A 19285-nucleotide genomic window follows, 5' to 3' on the forward strand; every position below is an offset into this window, starting at 1 on the left:
AGCATCACGATCGGATTGCGTTATACGGATGCAAACGTTTTATTCAACAAGGTCGTGGATAACTCACGAGCGGCTTCGCTAATGTGCGTTATTTAAATATATATCTACAATAGTAAAAATTGTTGGCGAGATAATTATACAGCAAATAATACACGCCGCTAGTAAAGATTTCGTCATCGACACAATAACGCAATACCAAACCGACAACATAAAATTACAACTATTAAATAATATATATTTTTCATCACATACAAAGCTCCGGTGTATCGGTTTTATTTAAAAGTCATTTCCGTGTCATCCAAATAAAATATATTAATATTAACTTACTCATTCACTAAGTAATCGAAACATCATTTATTTTATAGTGGTTCTCATATGTCGGCGAAACAGGCGAACGGAGCAGCCTAGCATTTAATAAATTAACCGTAATCAAACATAATTTCAACTAATAAACCAAGTAAACAAGATAAACAAAAACAAGAGCAGTAGAACTGGCTGACCGCAACAGTTAAGCGCGTACCGTTGCGAGTCTCACATGTAGTACAATGTACGGTTCGTCGAGATTTTTTAGCATAGTATTCATACCACACAGATACATTAGATAACAAAACTAAAAGATATTTGTACACCGTTCATACATACATACAACTTCGATCAAATAATATCATTCTAAAACGGAAGGTAACACAAACATCATAAAATATGAAAACTATTTATGTTATGTTGAAATAAACGAAGCCATACCGTTGAGGATCAATGACCCACATTCCATATATAAACTCACAATAATTAGTTGAGCCATGTGCGCTAAAACGAACCTAAATACAGGAGACTAAATCTAAAGCCCACTTTCATTAAAATGACATTTTATTATTAATATATATTTACTTTCGTCTTAAAAGTTTATAATAAAATACGTAGAACAAAATACTACCAATTACTTAGTGATACGTTTAAAATACTTCGGTAGTAACATAAAGCTGATATTTACGTTTATATAGATAGCTATTAAAAGAATAGGGATTGATTGAAATAGTCCCATTAAATTTATCTGGTAACCAAATCGTTTCCATTAGGCACAACACTATCGTTAATAACGTAACAAGTAATGATTCCAGGGAACCCTCACCCGGACCCGTGACTGTTCGGGTCAATTGATTGAATAGCAGCCGATAGTCGATAGCCGACGTCAATCACTAAAACGGAATTATATAAAAGAAATGACATCAATCGGCCTTTTATTGAAAATGTTTAATGGTAACTCGGAGTAATTTTTTTCATTCCGTTCCATTAGGGTAGGGGCAATGTTTTTTCTTATGATTTCTATTTACAAAGGCAAAACATACCTTTGTTTATCTTGCCAGACTGGTGGATCTGAGAACAAAGGGAAACATTTATCAATTTTGAACAATAATATATCGCCACACAATTGTTTACATAAACACAATTAGGTTTTGGTATTGCTATTAATATTTTCTATATTTAGGTATGGACATTCATATACAAAACGATGCTCAAATAATTTTTTATTAAAATATAATATTCTTTTAAATACAAAAACGTGTTTTAAATGTACTGTTAAAAATTCTAGACGCTAAAAAAACGAATCACTAAAAAAGTTAAAAAATATTATACGTGGTCTTAATAAACAGCGTTTTAAATTTCTTTATGAATAGCCACAACATGTTAATACCGCTTCAAGGAGCGCTGAGTGATAAGAAGAAAAATAAAAATAAAAGATCGGGTTGAAGTTTTCCGTCGGTACACACGCGAGTGCAGGAAATATATTATAATTTAAAAGAATTCATTAATATGATCTACATTATCATATTAAAGCATTTATATGTTACACTAGCGTTAAATCCATTAGACAATAGATAGTAAAACAAATACAGAAGTAAGGCGGTGCTTCGTAACGCGATAATAGTTTAGAAAAATGACTCCAAGATGTAACTGTATTTACTCGGTAAAAAAAAGTTTTTATCGAAATGTTCTCAATGAAAAAATAATTCTAGTTTTGTGTGATTTGGATTGAGTTGAATTAGGAACACGAATTAACTAACGATAAACTATCAGGTTTATTAGACAGACGTGTATAATGCATTGTTGACTTTAATTACTGTACATTTCCTGTTTACACTTGTTATTACTTACTAAAATTTAATTTAATTTATTTACATTTCAGATTTAATGCAATATAGTGATTATTATTTCATTTAATACGATTTCTTTTTATTTACATGGTTAATTTTGTATAAAAATTTTAATACTGGATTTTATATTACTTTAAAAAATTCACAGAGAAAATGTAAAAATGCATTTCGTTATTATCTGTGGTAACATAAGAGTCGAATTTCATTCACGACTAGAAATAAAATTGAATTATTTGTTTAAGATTTCACAGTAATATTTATTCCACTAAGTTATTAAAAGGACAATATCAATAATAAGCGCTCTTCATCATCTAAGCTAATGTGTGAAACGGGTGAACAATTTTTAGTATCACTTTTAGATGATAACGTGGTTTGTAGAATATCCTAAAGATGACATTATTACGAAGATACTTTTATTTATACGAAGTAAAACCTTAAATTCCCAAAACTTATAACTTGGAATTGAATTAGGAAATAGGTCACCACTTTCAATAACAGGTGGGTACTTATCAAAATTTAAAATGGAATATAGATTTGAAACAAAGTATCATCTATGCGATTTGCGAAGTTACTGACAAAGCCAACTTTAATTATACAAACAAACTTTCACGAGCCTCATAATATAATAACATTTTCAATCTCCCTGACCCCTTACTGATTTATTATTACGATTTAATATCCTCAGCTGTTTGCAACTTAAAAATAATCCTGAAAAACCTTAAACAGCTTATTTTACGATCACATAATAAAGTTGGAGAGTCATATTAATATTTCTAATAAGGATAATCCCTTTGAGAGAATCATTCGAGAAATAAAATACATGTAATCTAATGACATAAAAGATCCAAATCCGGCTTAACCCGATCGCTACAAAGTCAGGTGACCGAAAATCATAGAGTACTTAAAGGACCTCACAAAACCCTCGACGCACTGAACTCGTTTAGAACGTAGTGGGTCAACATGCGCGGGAAATATAGGGCTGTGCTACAATTTTTACCGTTTTAAATTTTCTTCCTGACGGAGTAATAGTTATGACTTCAGCTAGTACTTCAATAAAATTTTAAATTTATATAGTATTAAAAATATAAAAAAGTAATAAAACAATACTACTTATACTTTTTTACGGTGTAAAATCCCATCAGGTTAATAAAATTTGGTACTTAACCACAAATTAAAAACTAAAGAAATTTACTTCATGAATGAAAAACGTCGAATCTTTACATTTAAATTTGTTAGTCACTTGTCATCTCTTCTAAGCAGTTAATTCATAACAGTCGCAAACCCTGTCAGCGATCTCAATGGCACTCGTCACCGTTCGTTACAGAGAAGCATTAGTTGCGGTGTTCCCAGATTTTGTCTTTTCCCCACGAAACACTGAGCACTTTGACTTTGAATTCAACAAATTTTACATATAACTAAAAATCAAAGTCTTTTTCCTTGTAAGTTTTGTATATATTGATTGTCAAACAAAAAATATTCATAGTTTGAGGTCAACTAAAAATTAAGTAATTAAAAAAAAATCTTTCGAAGCTTCTCATATAATTTATATAACAAAATTACGGCTATTTTTAAGGTCTTCATAAAAATAATTACACCGCTTAAAACGAAATTGGCAAAATTAGGAAAAAAAATACATTTAGTGATATTTTGTGTTACCCTACTTCTGGACATCACGCCAGTATTAGCGTCCCTTCGTGTATACAACCGAGTTATACCCATTTTAATAAGGACCCTGATGCCTAATTGACTTAACATAAGATTAATAACGGTTAAGGGTAGAAGCATGTTTAACGGCAAAGGTCAATTTTCTCTTTATATAAACTGTTGTGTATCAATTTCAATTAATGACCTGCAAAGACTTTAACATGGGATTTATAATAACAATTATTTATACATATATATTAATTATTGTAGAAGTAAATAATATAAGTCGATAACCATAAAAAAAATAAAATTATTCGTATAATATTTAAAAATTTGTTCAGATTTATACCAACCTCTTTTGCCGTTATTGAAACTTTCGCTCTATTTTAAAGTTGCTATTTAAAAAAAAATATCATACAGCGCAAAGCTTTTTTTAATCTGCCACACTTTTTAATTTCCCGACAGTTATTGAAATATACGACCAACTTGCCGCCAAAAGAAATACGTCGCTCAAAGCTTTCAGGATTCACCTGAATAAGAAATAACATTCGAATTAAAATCTGCTTCGTTTAAGTGAAAATAAAATAGGGATTTATTTTTTCAAAACGTTAATAAATTAATAATGAGACGCTGATTTTAATATAATATGTAATCAACCAGCGATACATCGATAAAAGCAATAAATATTTAATTTATGAAGATCGTGCACCTTTAATGATTAAAACCACTAGTGTTGTAAGTTATAACCCCGCTCTCTCGATATTTAAGCCTCTCCTGTAATATCTGTTCAGGTGGTAGGTAATCTCCCGGGAGAATGAATTTTTTAATACTACTCTGCGGCTCCGTTACATTACTCTCTCTTTTGTCTCTGATTACGGGGAATTTATTAAGGTATATGAATTTTTCATCTAAAGGGTGCACTTTAAACTTGAGTTTAGGCAAAAGAATCCTATACACTTGCGATAAATTAGTGTAGTTTCTTACCTAGAACTAAAACTGCATATAATTTTTAATAGAGTATTTTTTAAATAATTTAAAATTAATTTTTATTTCAACTGTAGGAACAAGTGCAATACTAACACTTTTAATATAAATTCTATTCAAAACTGCAGTGAGGATTGTTATACAGAGGTATGTTTGCTAATTAAACTACGCAACAGTAGTAAACATACATTCAAACTACTATGAGTTGTGTTAAAACATTCAAAAATGTTGGTTTCCCCTGGAACATCTACAGAAACGAGCCCCTTGCTATTTAAATATGTGAGTGTTTCAACTCCGTAACATTCTCTTACCTGGAGCACGGGCTCTTGAGGAGTCGTCAATTAAAACTTTTCATTTTCATTGCCAAAGTTGAATTTATTCTTGGCTGTTCTCACGATGTCAGAGTTATTTTTTTTTTCAGTTTCATGGTGTCTCATTGAAAGTTTTGAATAAATGTAACAAGCAGAAAAACAAATAATACGATTTCATAAATTATAACCTTCTTAAATTGATTTTAAAATTGTATTATTACGATTTCTATATTTAACTGATATTTATAAAATATACAAAAAAATCTACACTTATCAATTATATTTGTGTTAGATTAGACACAAAAATAATACCAATTGCTAGCTATCGTGTCTCACGCATCTGTAAAAAATATCTAATATATATATATATGTATGGCGCAATCCTGATAATTGAATTAAATCTATTACAATAATTGAATTTTATCTCCGAGAGGTGAGCGAGCCACCAATTTAAATATGGAATTGAAATTTATTAGTCGTTACATATAACTAAGTTTTAAATAATTCATTTTACAACTTTTAACAAGAGATGTCAGAACATCACGTCGATATATTGAGTCCGGTTTTAGTTGAATATAAACTCATCATATTTAATAATTCCATAAATGTCCATTCCAACGAAATTACGGTCTTGAAGTTCCCCAATAAACTCTATTGTACCACAATTCGAATTGGAATTGACATTGAAATTGGATGTGATAATGACGTCACTAATGGAGCTTGGCCCACCGAGAATGTCACCACCAAATTACCAAGAACACTCAGAACTACAGCATGTACATTAGTGACTGTACAAATATACTATTATTCATAAATTATATTACTTTAACCTTTGAAAACCGAATTTTTATCTGTATATAACTTACCCTGTAAAAGGCAGTCGCTCGTAATCATCATATTCAATAAATAAAAGTATACTTGTATATTTAACCACACTGTGATGTACTCTCATGTTTTGTAAAATTAAACATTTTATAATTACTTACATCCCGACAAGTTTGTATATACATAATATAATATTAGATTTTTTTCTGTTCTACTTATAAAGGTTATTTAATCTATTAGAAATTTTAATAAATATTTACTTCAGAAATAATCTTTTAAAACCGCACTAGTACTTATTTTCTCGCTTGAAGGATTAAACTGAGACGTCAGTTTATATGATCACACCAATCCCTTCAATTAGATACCCACACAATAAGAGTGATTAAAAATCAAGTCTACAATTTGCTGTATTTAAATTGTATTTTCCAGCTTATATTATGAAACACTTGAGTAGTGCTACATATTGTATTTAGAAATAATCCAGTTATCTTACCAAATACTTTTTACCATATGAAACAAAATGTTCACGCAAAATATTGTCTTACAACATTGAAAATAAAAATAATATTCAGTTTCCCATAAACATATACTGTACATAAAATATTACAAAGGTGAGAATATAGATATAAAGTTCTACTTGGGTTGCTTCCACAATGGCAGTCCCTTATAATAAATAAAAACAGTGGTACTAATTATGCATAAAATCGTTTCGTTATCGTGTGCCGAGTTAATGAGAAGGAGACAGGGCTGTCGCGATATGATAGATTACAACCTCAACGTCCCTATTTGCATAATGCGATCCATAAAGATGACAGGGGCGTAAAAATCTAAATCTTGAACGTAACTTATGGTACTCAGCTCGTGACTGTGTCGTGTTCTGAAAAATTGTTATTAAAATAATTATACATTATTACTTTATATTTAATACTAACAATTATTGTTATTTAAATTTTAAATTCAGAAATAAATATTTTTTTGTAAGATAATTTTTTTCCATAACATTTTTTACACGATTTCTTATCCAATTTTATTTTAATTACCAGTACAAATGATTTAATTTTCCATTCCAAAGGTTCTTAAAAAAGTTAACATTCTTTTAACAAATTAATAAAAGGAGTATTCCACTAGTAGTTTTCAATCGCGACACAACCTTCACATACATACCAGATTTTAAAACTTGAAAAATAAACAAAACAATAATAAAATAGCAAAATTATATTAGTCCCACATATTTTCACCGCTCTTAATATTTAGGTCAGTACGTATCGCACGTACGACCAATGCAATTTTTTTAAATGAAACTCTAGCAGTCTAGTACGGAAAATGTTCATTTTGCGACACAATTAATTGGTGTAGCACTGAATGCTCTTAGTAAGATGAGACTGTTTTTATTCATGACTTTTTTAAAGTCGAACAAAAAGCGTGTATATAACAACGCCATACTATGTATATTAATATTTAAAAAATGTTTGCTATGATATTTCGATGATTAAATTATAAATCCAACTAGTGAACCTAATTGCAAAGTTAAGAATTCACATCGTCGGACGTTTTTCATATACATTTTTTAGACTATTTCTATTAGTTCTAGTAAAATAACAAAATGAATCATATCATATAATGTGCATGATTCAAGATCATGCCATTTTTGATTCGTGTCAAAATCAAAGCGACATTCATGAATGTGGCAAGCAATCAAAGATTTCACCGGCAGTAGCATGGAAGGCAATAAATCAAAACTGGAATCGCTGAGTAAGCTCTATCATCTTTTGAACCGTCTCGACGATTTAAAGCTACGTCTGAGCAATAACACTCGAATCTATTCCCGATTTTAAGGTTTGATATCGTGAAATCATTACAAAATATTTCATCCGTATTCGTAAATCATATTTTATAACTATATATAAATGACTAAAAAAAGTTTTTGTTTTCATATCTTGCCAAAAAATACAATAATATTACATTTTTATTGATATCAAACGCAGAACGTGTCCTTATTTTGCATTTTTAATCTTTGAAGTTACACACAGGAAAAAAGGAAAAGTTAAAATGGGCTACATATATACATTAAACTTTTAAAGTGAAACTTTCAACAGGCGGGCATGCTCGGTTCACTTGATGGCTGTGGTCTACGTTTCCATATAATATATTCGGTTTGTTGTCCCTGAAGATAGCTTGGACTACTTCCAGTCAATGCCAAATGTCCCCGGAAATACCCGAACCGAGCTCTCAAGGATTCGGTTTCAGACACATTCAATGAAATGCTAGGGTTTTATTAAATAATCGATTTCAATTTTTACTTACGCACCCGCAACCATAACCATTTACGTGCGTACAAAACCGCAATATATAGAAAACGTGGTGGATATTTTTCTAACACTAGCGACACTTTAGAGAATTGCATTTGCAATGGGTGTTCAGATTCTGCTTTAACCTTAATATTATTCAGTTAGCGATGACGAATACATTAAATAAGCCTAGTTTAGGTAAATTTGAGTTTCTATTTCGAATGGCTGTCAAGAATTTCGCTGGAAACATTTTCTGAGATATAAATAAGCTTCCCTTTAAATAATGAATTAATCTACTAATTAAGACCATTTAGTTCGAAATCGTATGGACCTCAGTTTAAATATACACATACATGTATAGGTTCAGAGTTATGGTTATAAAAGATCAAATTTTTACGAACAAAACCAACATATTTTTTTGCAATGATTCATTGCTATCTATTATGTCGTATAAATTTTGCACGTATTCAATCCTCACCGTTATCAGGGCTGTCGCTATAATAAATGACGTAATCTGGACGCCGGTTGACATACATTTGTCTTGCAAATGTGAAAACCCTGCCGGAATCATAGCCGATACTTTACCATAAATCAAATTTATGGATGTTCATACAAAGTTAAGAAATCTAAGTACATTTCAAATCATAATAATTAACTGATGAATTATAAAGTTTAATCTCTCTCCAATAACTTCTGTGGTACGTTAATATAAGCTTATAACATAAAGTGTCAATATAATTATATTACACTAATTTTAAAATTAACTCCAGCCTTAAAAACTGATATAAAAGGTTTGAATGTATATTTATTTATGAATCTTTTTCTTCAAAGTACACAAAAAGCTACCAGAAATATGTAAACAGCAAAAGGCTACGTTCCAAATATTAGACCTCTCTAAAGAATTCTACAAAACTTAAAGATGTACAATATACAAGCACAATTAGTTAAGAATAAGGAATGATTATATCTGGATCCAATATTACTTTGTTTATTCTTAGTTTAACTTTTAATAGAACTCAACATAACAAAAACTTAGAAATGTACTGGAATTGATCTTCATAACGTTAGTAGCGATACGAACATCAACCAAAACCATTGATGAAAAACGGGTCATTAAGGACATACTGATCAATCGGATACATCTAAAAAAAATATTGTATCACTTTCCGTGCCTGTTTCCGTCATAAAGTTTCCCGTTTTTCTAACATCGTTGGATGCAACCCAGCGAATTACGAATAATGTTAGTTTAAACGACACTTCCCCGATACTTCCACATCTAACTGACACGTAGCAGGTGGGTCGATTTATTAAGATATTATGTTCATATTAAAATCACGCTTCACATTTTCTGAGGCTAAATCTGTTCATCGTTTATTCTTAATTCATCAGAGTCGATCATTCTCAACGAAATGGCGTAGTTTTTAAGTATGTACTGAAAATATAAGCGTGTATTTATCATAATGCGGCATTATTTTATCTCGGAATGTGCTGAATAACGCATAAAAAAACAAAGACACTTTATCAAATTTAACGAGCCCCATACTAACATAATAAGAAAAGCGATCTTCCTGTGTTTCAGATATAGCAGTAACGGCATTATTGGTTATGTAAATAAATTTCCGTCTCATTTTTCTGTCGTAATTGTATTACATTATAATATACTCGTTTAAGATTTTAATATTTTGATATTTAAAATAAAAATTCACCTCAATTTAATTTCAATTTCGTATAGTGAATTCGAAATCTAAATTGAATGGCATATTATTCTCGTAGAATTCTTTAGAATCAGCTTTTAAGTCAGCAATAACGTAAAGCGAGTTCCCTTGCACTTCTGCATATTAAATAATAAAACAAAAGCCTGCTCACGACTCCTATCGATCGTGAGAGCAAAAATTCTCAATAGTTTACAAGGTATTTTACGTCTTATTACAATAATGCAGTAACTCAGTTTTAATTGAAACATATTGTAAGAATTCTGTTTCGATGTATGAAATTTATTCTGATTGAATGAGTTTTGGTCTACCCTAAAAAAGCAAACTACCGAACAAAAAGTGTTTATGTTGGATACCCATAAGCAGATATTAATACTGTAGAAATTTCATTAAAGAGAAATTTAATTTCAAAATATTTTAAAGGAAGATCAATATAGCAATATTTTTAATACAAACAAATAAAACAAAAACCTTTATTTTACAATGGTTCTATTCATTTCTATCTTTTGTTCAACCTGTCTTGTCTTTACATGTTCAGGTAATGTTAATACAGAATTGTATTTTGGACAGTCGAATATTTAACTTCATATACGGGTAACCAAGTCTGACTACTATAATAATTCTAAAGAACAGCGTATTATTCGTATCGAAAAGGAAATTTCATCTTCTCTGTAAGCTTGTTAACATAAATGAGATAATACCTTTGAGATAAATCCTACTTCACAATAAAATTGAAATAACACAAATTTACTGAATATTTTTTTTAAATCTTTAATTAAAATAAAGTATTACGTTGTTATAAAAAAAAAAATAAGTTCATATTAAACGCAATGGAAAAAGTTTTATGCAGCGAATTAAACCTTTAAACAAATCAATTTAGCAGTCCATTTCCTACCGTTAGCGGAAGTGGTCACCTTTAAACTAATTAAGCCGTTGTTACTTAAACAAACGAATATATTTATTACAAAATTAATAAATATTTGCAACATATAGACGTAATATGAACTAAAATTTCAAAAAACGATAAACGTTTTGCCATAATTAACCGATCGGTAAAAATAATCAGATAATTTATGGTAACAAGTTAAAAACCAAAAAAGTATAATACTACAAAATTTTTCGATATTACTATATGTTACTAAAAAAATAAAGACATTTTGACATATTTTATGTAAGAAGATATATAAAATCTAAATATACATATACAAAACGTCTTAATATTTAATACATGCACAGAATTTTACAAAACACGTAAGTCGTTCCGCATACATCTCAAGCCGATGCTACATCTTCAGCGACACGAGTGAAGGTATACATCATGCAAACCGCATTATCTTCAAGAGCACAAGAAGAGAAGAGCTCCGAACGAAGAATATAAAAATATATAAATATCACAAGAGATCATAAATCAAATAAGCATGTCCCACTAGACGACAAATACAGTTAGGGTATATTTCTTTGTTGGCTTGGCGATTACGGAACTCGCAAAAAAATGGGCAACATGAAACAACTTTCAGTGACCGATATATCTGAAACCGGAGCCCGAAACGAATATATATATAATACATATTTAAACAATATTAACAATGTTAAAAATTCTATCTGTGAATTTTATTACAATAATGGGACGGTTGTACTAATTAGATACCTTCAAAATTATTTGCACTATAATTAATATTGATTAGAAGACTTATGTAGACGAAGAAAATTGTTCTTAAACGAAAAGTTGTCTTTAATTTTCACCAAAACTTTCTCTTCAAAATGAAAACGATTAATCGGAACTTTATTATCCCTTAAATAGCTTTGAAATTCGATTCAAATATTTTTTACGTCTTATTAAGTAAACCTTATATCGCATAAAATATTCCGAAAAATTTATCGTCAAACCTTATATATTAATCTTTTGTAAACCCAATTCTTTCAAAAAAACGAAGATATTAAAGAAAATGCTGATATAATACTCAAAGCTTCGGCAGTTACAAATGTATGAAATGATCTGAGCTGAAAACGGTGTATCTTATAAAAGGCCTTTCATTTCAGGGATGAAAGCTACCGTCAGAGGTTTTAGTTCTCAAAGAAATGACTCGTCAAAGAAGCATATTGGTGTTAGACGTTAGTAAACTCACAAAACGCCGTATTATGCATTACATAGATCTTCTTTGAAGCATTATATTTTCATCAAGCCATAAAGTATCCAAGGCTGTTAAACCTAAGGTACATTTTACAGATACCTTTTCTAGTAAGCCAACTGTTTAAAAATGCAAATTTCTATAGATTTAAAAGTCGGTAATCATTTTGGTGGAACACCTCTGTGGCATGTGAAGGAAATATAACATTGCAAAAAAGTTTATGATAAATGTCACCTATAAAGGATAACATATGTAAGAAATACTAAAGGTTTTGATTATTTATTTTATAACATTGCTAAAATTATATGACATTATTTATTTCATCAAATGTGAGTAACAAAACAGTTATCAAAAATCACACTTACATTGAAACCGATTGCACTAAACTGATAGCAATTGAAAACTTTTTAGGTGAGACGCACCTGAGACTTAAAGGGCTCGTAAATAAATGGAAAACGGCTAAAGTTGCAGAAAACATTGCGTTGGATGTTTCGGGGAACGATGAGAAGAGATGTTACAATCTGTATGCACGGTGAAATATGTGGCAATAAAGGGATCCTTTAAAATTTGTTACAATTCAGCTAACATTCGGCACTTTCAGGAGTTTCATTCTTTTTAAATATATTTATGTATATACATTTTTTTAAAACTATTATTTGGGTCCGCATTTATATTCATTTATTTACAATATTAGTTTTGTTATTTCGATGGACCAACAAAACAAACGTTTTATCTTTTTAAAATGTATACCGGTATTCACAGTTAAAAATATTTGGAATAATAAAAATATTGTAAATATACTGACACGTTTACAACTTCCTGTAATCGTAGCGGTCACACAAAAATATGATACGTTTTCACCCGGATAATAACTATTTAGTCCCTTGTACAGTGTCAACGACAAAACAAATTATGGTGACGATTTTGACTGTGTTTCGTTATATTTTTAGTTTATCTTTTCAATCTTTAGAAAAATAAATAAGACGCAATTTGATTTTCAATAATGATAGCGATATATTTGACCATAAACAAAAGATCGGACAAGAAGAAAAGAAAAAGAAGAAAAACAAAAGCAATAAAATAGGTAAAGAAAGAAAAAACATTAAATAACAGGAATCGTCATCAGTCATAGTTTATATATTATTACTTAACCTTTGTTCTATCCAATTTTTCGTAATTCAGTATTTGTATTCTTCGCATATAACACCCAATTTTGTGTTACCCCGCGATATCGTCCCCACATGGCGCGGCACGACATCAGGCTTTTTATTAAGAGTCACGCGTAGTGTTTCGTTATATTGTTTTTCAACTTTAATGGAAAGCGAAGGCTTTATACTGGTAGTAGAATTGTTAATGAAAATATACGTCTTTAGTTAAAGGTATGTTTTTTATTTCATAGACTGACTCAAGAGTATCTTTAAATGTGGAAGGAAAGATATAAAAAAGCAAAAAAAATATCTCATCAATTAACTAAAAATAATATAATATACATATGTATATTTACGATGGATATAAAATAATTATCAATCTAACTATTATAGACCTAGTAAGAATAGAACAACCTATTTTTTCTTTCTATTCGACAATAATTTAGAATATTCGGATATCTTTTCATATCTCTTAGGTCCTCAAGTTTTTTGATGAACCCAGGTTATATATATTCGTTTCAATGTAGTCAACTTATATACAAAGATACAAAATAATAGCATTGGAACCGCTTTTTCTTATTTTTACCCTCATAAATACCAATTTTCAGAGAGCATAACCAGCTATACAATTCTCCCACAAACATTTTTATATTATATTGTTCACTTTGTCTTCAAAAGAATACATTTTTCTCGCCAATATTCACATATCAGCTGAAGTAGAACCAAACTTCTCAAAAGTCGATTACGTTGAATAACAAATCCAACATTATTATACGTCTAATTAAACGGAATATTACATTTTTACATTTTCGGTAAAGATAATTTGTGAAGTTAAAATTACATATCCAATGACCTCAGTAAAATTCATACCGTTGGTCCCAAACGAATCCATGGTTTAACCGAATTGGTCAAAAAAAAATTAAAGATATTCCAACAATAGGTACCTATTAAAACAGAAAATTAAATCTTTACACCGTTAAGAGAACAGTTCTGTACAGTTCTTATTTGCTTATACATTTAGCTGATATCAATGTATCCAAGACAAGTAGTAATTTTATATACAAAGTTATGTTACTAACATTATATAATTGCTATAGCAAATAAACAGATAATTCGTTGTAATAATTTGTTATAATTTTATTACGCAGACTCTATTTATAAAAAAACATTAAACAATAGGTATTCCATTTAAAATTCTGGTCGAGTTTGCCAAATAGTAACTATAATTTGTGTTGTCCCTTGAATCTCTTCTCGCCGATCGCTCTTTTCACAGTTAATGGTGCAAGTGTGCTGCTGTAAAGTGATATTGAGAAAACAACTCACGTCTTACAGCTGTCTTGGAAGTCTTTATTGGGCTTTGCCTTAATCAAAAAAGTCCCTACACCTTTTCCTAACAAATACGTTTTATTGCGGAATGAAATATAAACGAATAAAATGTTAAACTTAATATGATAAGTTTTAAGAGGAAAATTTTAGCAGATTAGTTTTAAAAGCTTTTGATATATTTTATAAACGGCTCTTATTAAATTTGTATAATCTCGAGTAGGTACTTATGTAATTGAAACTTTCCACCGAAACTCAAGTTCAACAAAATTTAATAACGTTTAATAGCGCAACAACGAGCCCTTACAGGACAACGAAGCTAAGTCTATAACAAATAAAGGGAACTCTAAGTTTGAACAGATCATTTAGTTACATTTGGTGTCGCTCATAAAAAAGATATTAAATAATATAGGAAAGGGTTCTAAATTGAGGAAGGGACTTATTTCTTGCAACAAGAAGCTTTAGGCTACCGAAATGACGGCACGCTCGGCGTACGACAAATTAAATAAATTTTCAATCCACAACAATGTTATGATAAATATTGTAAAATTCAACATGTGTGTAATATGGCTTTCTGATGTTAATTAATTGTCACCCATTACTGATATATGTATTGATGTTATTGTAACAAATAGAATGATATAAATTGGCAAAACCTATTTATTACAAGCACTTCCGTAAACCTTTTCGTTTTTAATACGCTTTTTTTAGATCTCCATATCATAGCCAATATAATCGATATTTAAAATTTCAATGAAACACTGTAACAAATTAAGAATATACGTAAAAAAAAAACAGAATGTAAAATATACTTGTTTAAAATGCAAATACCGGTTCAGACATTATCATACACTCCAAACTGTATATGAAATAAAATAAACTGTATTTTCATTTATACTTTCAATAGCATAAAACCACGATGCACTCTCAAATTCATTTTAAATATTCTATACATAGCGTGAGTCTATTCTATACTACTCACACAATGTCGGCTACACCATTGTTACGTCCAATTGATCACTATCTAGGCTTTCAGCTCAAAGTATATTAAAACAATGGTTTTAAAGCTGTCGCAAATATAGAAAACTGATCGTAATGTACGTCTGGGAACAACTATGTATAATTCCTTAATCCATTAAAACGTTAATGATAAAAACGTCTAGAATTCAATAGAATAAATATGAATTATAATAGCACCTGGTAAACTTACAGAGATTCATATTGCCTTTGACAAAGATTTCCAAGGGTTGCAGAGTTAAGTAAACTTCCCGGGAAATTTCACTCAATAGCTCTATTACAGCATCTTCAAACAATAGTTTTGTTAAATTATTGTTATTCTCTTGTCATAGAGTCATCCTGTTTCAAACTAATTAAGACCAGGCTTCTATACTTTCTCATATTAATATTTCTTTTAACAGTAACAATTTATAGTTAATGGAGAGTTAAAACTGCTGTTTTTGTTTTTTTAATTACAAAACGCCTTATTGTAAAATGGCTGATAATTCAACCATAGCCTTAAGAACCTGAAATAAATCATATATTTTTTATTAGTTAGTCATACTATTACAAAGCTAATAAGGATATATCTCGTAATTTACATAACATGATATAATTTCGTTTTTTTTTATACTTCTATTACTGTTTGCCTATTTCATATTTTTAAAAAGAGAATGCATAATAATAGTTTTGCATAATATTTTGCAAATCAAATGTATAATGTATATTATACATGAAAAATAAAATATCATAACATTTGTAGCAACATTATATAATTTCAAGGTATATAGACACTGTTTTCAATTAAGATTTGTATCCGTTATTAAAAGCACCCTCTGGTGATCGACGTTATAACAAGGAGGTTATAAATACTATAGGTACGACTATAAATCAGATAGGATTAGTGTCAGAAGTTTACACCCAGTTTGGTGAGGAATATTAACTCTCTGATTTACGGTAAATATATAACTTGTCCCTTCAAATACATATAAATAAAATAAAATAATACGATATTAGTAAAGGTTGAGTTTTAAGTAAAAATATAATATAAATGAATAGAATTTAAACATATACATTTGTAAATTATATATACTAACTTTGTATAACTTTGTATCACGCGTTGTTAGTAAGCTCTATCGAAAAAGTGCACTGTATATGTTTTTCAGTGATAAATGATAAAAGTAAAATCTCAACCTGAAAAAATATACACAAAAAGTTACCGTGCGCCAACCGGCTGTGCAGTAACTTATAAAGAGCATTACACGTGGTATCCACTACCCGGGCGATAGAATATCGATGCTCCGAAAAGGAAGTGATAAAATTAAAACAAGCTTCACAATGCATGTACAGGAAATGCGATGAACTTCCGTCCGTCACTGAAAATAAAAATCGACACGGCCTGACATCGCGATAGGTACAGAGTGGTTTTTTTTATGTCAACACGATTTTGATGACCAATACAAAACAATATTTTTGTATAGAATTTTGTTAAACCTAAACCTATATAGTACTTTCTAATTGATTAATATTGACAATATCTTTGTTCCTTAAAATCAATTTATAAAAAAAATTATATAACAACGTTGAAACATCATTGAAATTTGACAATATAATATAAATGTTTGTCCCAAAAAAATATATTGTTTCGTTCAACACATTATATTAAAAAATGTAATTTATGTGTAACCTCATCATTAATATTCTTAGGAAAAATACAGCAAACCTTTACTGTATCTCACATAACACCTACACCGTCAGCAACGTCGACGTAAGTCTATCATGAATTTAGCAACCTCTTACTTAATATGTAACTTATCCAATTTACTTCATTACTTTAACAAACGTTGATTAAACCAACTGAAGTTAATAGAAATGTGTAACCGTAACAGATTGTTGACAGTTATATCAATCAACAAGCAAAGGCAAAACTTGTATATTTGGAAGCCACTCCACACTTGGTCTGAAATATATAGGAGACACTTGCACGGAGGAAACCCTGCGTTTTATGGCCCGGTCGTGTATCAAAGTTTTGTGTTCCTGAATATCTAGAGGAGACCAACAATACCGACTTTGAGGCAAATACCAAAACTTTGAACCAAGTTTCGGTATTTCCGCGAAATAAGTCAGAGAACAACTTCAAAACATAAATGAAAATATATTTTACCAAAATTAATAATCTTATCAGAAAATATGTATATTTGTGATGAGGCTGCAGGTGTAGGACTCAGGTTCATTAGAATAATTGTAGATTAAATATAAATCTTCTATTTTAACACGGAAAATGTTAACTAAGCTCTCGAAAGCGTTAAGAATTGTATAATTTCATTTAATCAAAATTACTGAACTCACTGGTATAATCTTTGCAAAACTTAATTTTCAACTGAGAGACCGAAATGGCCTTTGAGTCTGTGGAAACTATTAGCTATTCTTATAAAATAATGTCTTATATTCTATTACTGTGTAACTTATAAGCAATACCAATCAAGAGACCAATATTTAAAAATCAATTTTAAATAAATCTCAGGCAAGGTCAATCCGTAAATTAGATTAATTTAAAAAGAAAGCTGTGAAAAAAATTATGTTAAGGGCGTATAAAATACTTTATAAATATTATATTAGAAGCAATCATTAGGTTATAAATGAACCCAAATAAATTAGAGGCTCTTAAAAAAGCTTATTGCTGATGTTTGATATGTTTTTAATAAAATAAAAAATACATTCATCTTTAAGTGATCACGATAAAGTAGGTAATGGCGTGTAGTCGTACTGTAATAAATAATTTTACCAATCTCCTTCATCTTGTTTAATCGCATTACGTTCTATTTTGATTAATTGTAGGTGTGTTATATAAATACAAGTAAAAAATATTTGGTTCAACTATATTTTGTCAACGAATATAAATTATATATATAGTACCTACTTTACTGTGTAATCTTCGTCTCCGATATAATAAATATAAGAAATAAGTATGTTACTTTATCAGCTAAAATAATTTCTTTTTCATAGAACACGGCTAGAGGTGTTTCTCAAAGCATATATTTTTTTTTATCATAGAGTAAAATACCTCAGTATCCTTATACAGCTCTAACAGCGGAATCATGGTCAATTTTATTCTAGTATTAAGTGATTTCTTTAAGCTGTTAACTCAGAACAAAACGGGTCTTTGATGTGATTCTGAAATTTCGATCAAAAGCTAAGGAACAATTCAAACAATTCTCCTATAAAAGGGATGAACTAAAAATGGTTTTCCAACTTAGGATATCTTCTTGGAAAGGATAAGCTTAGTAGTAACGAGACGATACTTTTATCTAGCGTTCTTTAAATTCCATTTTATCAAGGCATGCTATTCAGGATATTGGATTCCAAAAAAATGGAGCGAACGTTAAACTTATAAAAGCGTTACGTAAATGTTCCACAACATAGAGATTCCAATCAATACAAGTTTGCTTCGATGCTTTTGAAATACAATATTGCATTAATATTAAAAATTTTATAATAAAAATATTGGCGACGGTCTTATATTTTCTTGTATCTTAAATTTTACCAGAGTTTATAAATACAAAGATGTAAATCCCTTACAATAATATAATTTCATAATTAAAATATATTATCCAAAAATTAATGTACGAACTTTCATCATCACGAACTTGAAACCTTTCCTAACATTGTCTTTACGAAGGTGAGTTTGGAAAATTGCTGAGAACCTACGAGTCTAAGAAATAAGCATTATGTCTATAACCGATACCTCCTACATATAAAATACGCTGATTAA

The 19285-nt window shown here is 29.6% G+C and overlaps 1 protein-coding gene across 8 annotated transcripts in view; it reads right to left on the reverse strand.

Moving 5' to 3' along the window:
• Nucleotides 1–19285, reverse strand: part of LOC116769946 (putative polypeptide N-acetylgalactosaminyltransferase 9) — a 100067-nt gene that overhangs the window by 14910 nt on the left and 65872 nt on the right. For 6 of the 8 annotated variants that reach the window (XM_061527675.1, XM_061527678.1, XM_032661175.2 and 3 more), the window contains exon 3: nt 1347–1374. The exons of the other annotated variants lie outside the window; for them this stretch is intronic. The gene's annotated coding sequence lies outside the window, so the exon portion shown is untranslated. The remainder of the gene's footprint in view (nt 1–1346; nt 1375–19285) is intronic. 8 annotated transcript variants of the gene reach the window in all.

This window comes from Danaus plexippus (assembly GCF_018135715.1).
Source record: "Danaus plexippus chromosome 13 unlocalized genomic scaffold, MEX_DaPlex mxdp_15, whole genome shotgun sequence".
In the NCBI taxonomy this organism is placed as follows: domain Eukaryota; kingdom Metazoa; phylum Arthropoda; class Insecta; order Lepidoptera; family Nymphalidae; genus Danaus; species Danaus plexippus.